Source organism: Pipistrellus hanaki, assembly GCF_964339955.1.
Source record: "Pipistrellus hanaki genome assembly, chromosome: 3".
NCBI lineage: Eukaryota > Metazoa > Chordata > Mammalia > Chiroptera > Vespertilionidae > Pipistrellus > Pipistrellus hanaki.
The window spans coordinates 73,456,435-73,464,048 of NC_140505.1; positions in this window are offsets into that span (position 1 = coordinate 73,456,435).

The window sequence follows — 7,614 nt, forward strand, 5'->3', positions numbered from 1 at the left end:
CGCCTCAGCCCTGCCCCGCGGCGCTGCCTCCCTTTATCGCGTAGGGAGCGCCTGACTCACCGGGTTCCAATCCCACGCCTCCTTCCGCCTCGGCTTGCCGTCGCGGAACCGGCTGCGGACTCCACGAGCCGCCCCCGCCGCGCTGGCGGTACCGGCCGAGGCTCGGAACTGCGACTCCCAGAGAGCCTTTCGCGCCTCGAGGCGCGCGCGGCCCGCCCGACCCACGGGCGTAGGCGGGCGAGCGGTAGTCGCTTTGCATGTTGGGAGTAGTAGTTCGAGTAATACCGCGAGGCTTCTTGGGTCAAACTGGCTAACGGAAGAGCGGTGATTCTTCTAAATTTGATGGTTTAGCTTCTGAATTTGATGGCTTTGAAACCAAGCATAAAAGCTCCATTTTAATATGCATTTCAGAGAATTGTTCCCTCTTTGTAAAACAGGGATAATATTCATAGGATTGTATTTGGATGGAATGAGACAAATTGTATAGGATATAGGAAGCTTCAATAAATGTTTGATTATAACAGAAATTGCTAGCTTTCCTTTTAGAACTTTTGAAAAATGAGACACACATACACACAATTTGAAACCATGAGCAATTTTGCAAAGGAAGTCAGGGTTTTCTTTTCTTCTTCTTTTTTAAAATAAATCTTTATTGTTCATATTATTACAAAAGTTCCTCATTTTTTCTCCCCTCCACCAAGAAGTCAGGGTTTTCATGTTGATTCTTTTGAAAGGTTGTGAAGGGTATTACAATAATTTCTATAAGAAATGCTATGCATAGGCTCATTAAGATATCTTAGAGAAAAATACCGTCCTAGAAAACAGCATTTATATATGGCCTCAAATATGCAAGTCATGAATATAAATAGATGAGCTAATATCTCACCAAATCAACACTTAAACTCCCATGGAGCAAGATTATTTTCATAGCCTCTTTTTTTTCATCTATCAATATAATTTCTATTATTCTGAACTAAAATGCTTCCTTTATTAAGTATGACATTTTCGTAGATTTTTAAAATCTCATTCTTTTTAGAAACAATCTTTGTTGAAAATATTACAAATGTCCCCTTTTTTCTCCCCACTGACCTCTTCTAGCCTACCCCTTCTCCCCCCTCCCCCCCCAGGCCTTTATCACCCTATTGTCAGTGCCCATGTGTTATGCATGGTTATTTACATAGCCTCTTAATTTGGCTGTTTTCAAGTTCTCTAATACTATTCATTTTCCTTCCTACAAATCAGTAGAACATTCTGGAACTGTGTTGTTGTTTTAATTAAAAACGAAAGTTTTAACGAGTTTAAACAAGTTTTTAAGGAGAGTATTAAATTAAAATATTTTAACGGACAGCTTGTATTATACAAAAGCACAAGATCCTCGTAACTCAGAGTATTCATACATAACCTGACATTTCTTCTTTTGCTTTTAATTTCTTAAATTTATATAGTAGAGCTGATGCTATATAAAAGTACACAGCTATGTGTGTGGTGGGGAGTGTCTGTGTGCACGCACACGTGTGCATTCTCTGCTAGTTGAATTTTCAAAATCAAATGCTTAGAGGCTTTTTCTAAATTAGGGAATTTTCATTTAAAAACCATTCTACTCCTGCTGTTAGTTTGCAATGTGTTACCATTATCTAATGAATTAAATCTTTAATATTACATGAATATGTGGAGGAGAATAATTCTCAAATTGTTTTTCTCTCTTTTCCTATTAGCTGAAGTAGGTCTACTGGAAATACCCCAGGAGATACCACATTAAACTAAGTGGGTCTTTGGGTTCCAGTATCTACTCTGTACCTCTGTTGGATATCCATCAGATACATCAGAGAGAATTAAGTTATTAGCAACACTGATTGCTTCCTCACCTCACAAGTTTGAGCTGCATTGATTAAAAAAAAAATTGAAAAACACCTCTTGGTACTTAAATAGCACTATGAAATGCAGATTACAGCATCTGATTACAGCACAAATAGGTTCATGGGAAAAGCAGATAAAAACAAAGAGAAAGGGAGAGGATTATGCCATCCATAGCACTGAACGTTGTTTTTTGTTATTTTTCCTTCTGTTCAAGTCAGTATATGCCATTTAAACCACTTTATGGCATTAGGTAATGAGATAATGCTTCCTCTATTAAGAGCAAGCAGCAGTGCCTTTCATATGAGACACATACATTTAATCCATTCCAATGGAGCATATTGAGTGGAGAGAATGGTTATGTGTCATTATATAAAAAGCTTGGCATTATGATGTTATCTGGCTGAAGATCTTATTTTGCAATTTTAGAGAATGTAGACAAATTAGGCATTGAAAAATGAATGTGCAACCCAAACTGGTTTAGCTCAGTGGCTAGAGCGTTGACCTGCGGACGCAAGGGCCGCAGGTTTGATTCGGTCAAGGGCATGTACCTTGGTTGTGGGCACATACCCAGTAGGGAGTGTGCAAGAGGCAGCTAATTGATGTTTCTAATTCTCTATCCATCTCCCTTCCGCTTTATTTTTAAAAATATATATTTTATTGATTTTTTACAGAGAGGAAGAGAGAGGGACAGAGAGTTAGAAACATCGATGAGAGAGAATCATTGATCAGCTGCCTCTTGCACACCCCCTACTGGGGATGTGCCTGCAACCAAGGTACATGCCCTTGACCAGAATCGAACCCAGGACCTTTCAATCCGCAGGCAGACGCTTTATCCACTGAGCCAAACCGGTTTCGGCTCCCTTCTGCTTTGTGAAAAATCAATGAAATATATTAATATATATATTTAAAATGAATGTGCATGCTTAAATGCATGACTTTATTTTCATGCATAATGACCAAACAACTGGTCACCAGGAAGTGCATGGGCGGGTCCCATGACGCGCAGGTCTGGGTAGGCTGTGTGGTGCTGTTCAGGGCCAAGGGACCCCCGTCCACATCCCCCGCCGCCCTAGTGCTGGGGCCAGAGGACCTGAGGCTGTGTCCCCTGCCCAGCAAGGCTTGACGGGTGGGGCCAACCAGGTGTCTTGGTGTCACCCAATGGGGGTGGGGCCAGACGGACACTCTATTATAGAGAAAGGGCCAATAGCAATATTAAAATATTTCCTCTAATTGCCATAACTGGTTTGGCTCAGTGGATAGAGCACCGGCCTGCAGATAAAAAGGTCTCAGATTTGATTCTGGTCAAGGGCATGTATGTGGTTGCAGGTTCTTCCACTGCCCAGGCCCTGGTCAGGGCTCGTGCAGGAGGCAACCAATTGATGTGTTTCTCTCACATTAATGTTTCTCTCTGTATTTCCCTCTCTCTTACACTCTCCCTAAAAGTTAATAGAAACATGTCCTCGGGTGAGGATTCAAAACAATAATAACAAAAAACATTGGCTTATTGGAAGTGTGTATTGAGTACGGGAAACAATTCACAAATGCCCCACTGTGTGGACCAAAACACCCAGAATATCACTACGAGAAGTCCCCACAGGTAGCTATCATTCTTGGCTTGCATGAAATCACTGAGAGTCACCCTGAGAGCTTTCAGTTTGAACTTGGCTCTGAATCTTTGCAAGTTCCTTCCTAGAGTACACTGAAATTTCCAGAATATCTATTTTAATAAACTATGTATATATAAATAGAATATAGTTCTTCTTATTATTATTTATTTATTTTTATTAATTATCATTTGGCAAAGATTTCCAGGTAATTTTCAAGGATATTAAATAGGCCTTATCAATTTTAAAAAATTAGTGGAGAGCCCTAGCCGTTTGGCTCAGTGGATAGAGTGTTGGCCTACAGACTAAAGGGTCCCGAGTTTGATTCTGGTCAAGGGCACATGCCTGAGTTGCAGGCTGTCTCCAGTGGGGGCACGCAGGAAGCAGCCAATCAGTGATCCTCACCATCCCTGCACTGGCCCAGCCGCCATCGCAAAACCACCTCAGCCCCCACCTCTGTGGCCTTGTCCGGAAGGAAGTTGGATGTCTGAAAGATGTCCAGTCATCCTGTCTAATTAGTATATTACTCTTCTATTAGTATGGATGGTGACCGAGCAGAGCATTCCGGGGAACATGAGGAAGGGGCCTTATGGCTCAGAGACCAGGGACTTCAAAGGAATCTGGGAGGTCCAGTCTCTGGCTCTGGCCGTGCCCGTCACAGGGAGGAGCATGCGCAGTTTCTTGCAGACATGGAAGCAGCTGTGGTGTAGGGAGGTGACAGTTTTTCCCTGAGGAGGCGTTAAAGTCCCTGTTGAAGCCTCTCACAGCGGTGAGTCCACGTGTGTGTGTGTGTGTGTGTGTGTGTGTGTGTGTGTGTCCCCGAAGGCTGTGCAGCGGAGGCACCACATTCCTTTCAGAAGAAACTGAGGATTGATGGGAGCCTGTTGGCTGGGAGAGGCGGAACCAGGAGGTAGGTTTGCCCTGCATCCACTTGCCGATCCCCAGTCCCGCTCCGCTGTCACCCACCCAGCCCGGTTCCCTGGCTCTCCCTTGGCCATCCAGCAATGGGAGCCTGTGGGCTGAAGGGGGGTGGGGGGGCCCGAGGCCGGGAAGGGACCAGTCGTCTGTTCAGTTGTGATGGCACCTAGCTCTTTTATATATTACGATTATCTTTTGCCATATTAATGTGCAATGATAAGGAGTTTTGTTTTCACTTTACTTAGATTAAGAGGTTGAAAGACAGGCTAGGCAGCCATCTTAGTTTTATCTTCTCCCCTCACTCTACTCCCACCCACTTATATAATAATTAACAAGGGAGAAATGGGTTTTTCAGATTTGTCGTTTCTTTTTTTGCTTGTAAGATGGTTGATTTTTCTCTTCCCTTAAGAATGTTGCCATTTTATTCAATGCATTCCCTAAGCCTCCTTTGCTCAGCTCAAATCTTGTACTGGAGCAGAGTTAAAGCTGCCTAAAGCCACACCACATGATCAGTAAGAGGTGGTGGCTTAAGAAAGGGGTTCCCCTAGCTGAAACTGGTTTGGCTCAGTGGATAGAGCGTCGGTCTGCGGACTGAAAGGTCCCAGGTTCTATTCTGGTCAAGGGCATGTACATTGGTTGCGGGCACATCCCCAGTAGAGGGTGAGCAGGAGGCAGCTGGTCGATGTTTCTCTCTCATCGATGTTTCTAGCTCTCTCTCCCTCTCACTTCCTCTCTGTAAAAATCAATAAAATATAAAAGAAAAAAAAAGAAAAAGGGGTTCCCCTAAATCAGCCGCCAAGAGCGCAAAGGCCAATCCCACTGTCTTTCCCCTCCACTGGGAGCGCCCACCACCCCAGGCCTTGGAAAGCTACATTTACAAAACTATACACTCCCATTCCACCACAACAAAGCTTTCTCAGAGCACACAACACAGCACTCTCTTCCCCAGTCCCTAGAAAAACAGCACTAGCGGGTCAGTGGCTCCTCCACAAATGTGCCTCCTGCAACCCTGGGCCAGGATGCCTCGGATCCTCTGGTCCCCTCTGGGCACCCGAGTGCTCTGGTACGGAAGCAGAGGAGTCAAGCAAAGGGAGTCTGAACCCAGGGAAATTTTCAAAAGCCTGGGAGAGTCCATACTGCTAGTAACTAAACCTCACCCACCTACCACTCAAGTCCAGTAACACCATAGCCAGGTGGGCCACTTGAAGGGGTAATTAATATCCAAGATCAGTTTCAGACCATCATAAAAATATTGAGGTCAAAAGTGAAAAGCAAGGTCTATGCTTGTGAGAATTATGAAAGTCAACCTGTAATCTTTTCTGTCAAAGGAGGAAGTTCCTTAGCTTAAGAGCAATCATTTTGAGCCCTACCTGGTTTGGCTCAGTGCATAGAGCACCGGCCCACAGGCTGAAGGGCCCCAAGTTCAATTCCAATCGGGGGCACATGCCTGGGTTGTAGGCTCCATCTCCCCACTGGGGGCGTGCAAGAGGCAGCCAATCAAAGATCCTCTCAGCTCCATTCTAAGTTACATGACTTGCAATTTCCCAGGAGGCCACCATTTTCAGATTCAGTTTCCTACATGTCAAAACTCCCTGCCCTCCTTTGAATTAGCCAATCGTGCCGAGAATGTGAACCCAAGCCTTTAGCAATCAGGGTGAGGGGCAGATTGTGCCATGGATTAAATCTGAGTGGGAAGTCTTTGCTTACCAGACTGTTGGTTGCACACCCTTCTGCAGAAGTAAACATATAGCTTTGCTGTCTGACCCCCAAGTATCCTTTGTGTTCTACCAGAACCCCTTAATTCTGAGGCTTGCCTTATTTCTAACATACTAAATGAAAAAAATAAGGAGCTAATGAATAAATAGTATAATTTAAAAGAATATATCAGTATGAAAAGGATAAAGAGCGACCTAAAATATAATAATGAGATTCTTTCTCAATAACTTTATAAAGCAGAAGAAAGTAAATTCAATAGCTTAGAAATTGAGCTTCATTACACAAGAGATGCTCTCAGAGAAAGGACTTCGAATTTAGAGGGTGTAAAGAGACTTAGGCCAAACACAGTGTCAAAAGATGGAAAATAGAGTTGTTATACAACTTCAAAGAGAACTGGCTGACACCAAAAAAAAAAACTGTCTATGACAGGGAGAAACCAAGATGGTGGCATAAGTAAAATACCTAACTTGCTTCCTCCCACAACCACTTCAAAACTACAACTAAAAGACAAAATGGACATCATCCAGAACCACAGGAAGTTGATTGAGTGGAAATTCTACAACTTGAAGGAAAGAGAAAACCACACTGAGACACAGAGGAGCTACGGAAGTAAAGGCAGAGGTATGGAGGCTTGAGTGGAGAGGGCTGGCAACTGAGTATGTGGCTGGCTTTTTCAAGTGAGAGGGAGGCACTAGCTCCTGACTGCTCTGAATTTCAGTTCTGGGTGAGACTCTGGGGACCCAGACGCATACGGGGAGAAACTGGACCGTCTGGCTTCGGTCAGAACTCGAGGGCATCTTTTTCTCAGAGGTGCTTGCAGTGATTACCAAGGGACACTGAGACCCAAGGGCCTCTTAGGGTAGGACTGAGAATCAGCCATAGCTGTTTGCTCCACCCTGTTGATTCCCTGAGACCCTGCCCCACCCAAGCTGTGCACAGAGGCTTTTGCATATGAATGGCCTGATTTTTTTAAAATCTAAAATTACCTAACTAATTGCAGCTAATGTCAGAGAGACCCAGAACATCCAAAAGAAGGCCCAAGGATCAGCTTCACAGCTGGGCCGCATCTGAACACCTCCAAAACCCAAACAAAGGAGAGGAATCTGCAGATCTCTCTGTAACTCCTCCTGAGTGGCCTCAGGCAGAGGCTAAATTAGCACTTCCTTGCAGATCCAAGAGGCAGTGTACCTAGGGGTGAGAGTAGGACCATTCAGATTACAACTCCTCAGATCCAAGGGACACACTAAGGGGGCAGACTCAGTGAGCACCAAAGCCCCACTGAAGCAAGTCTTATCTCATAAGGGTGTCTCCAGCACAGAAATTCTCCCATAGTAGACACAGCTTGTCCCCACAGCCAATTAGCCTGGAGGTCAATTCCCCCCAGGGATACCAATAGCAATCAAGATTTAACTACAACAAGACTGCACACAGCCCACAAAGGGGTGTACCAAGAGCATCCACCTCAGGTAACTGGGAGGCTAAGCCACTGGGCCCTATAGGACACCTAGCACACAAAGCC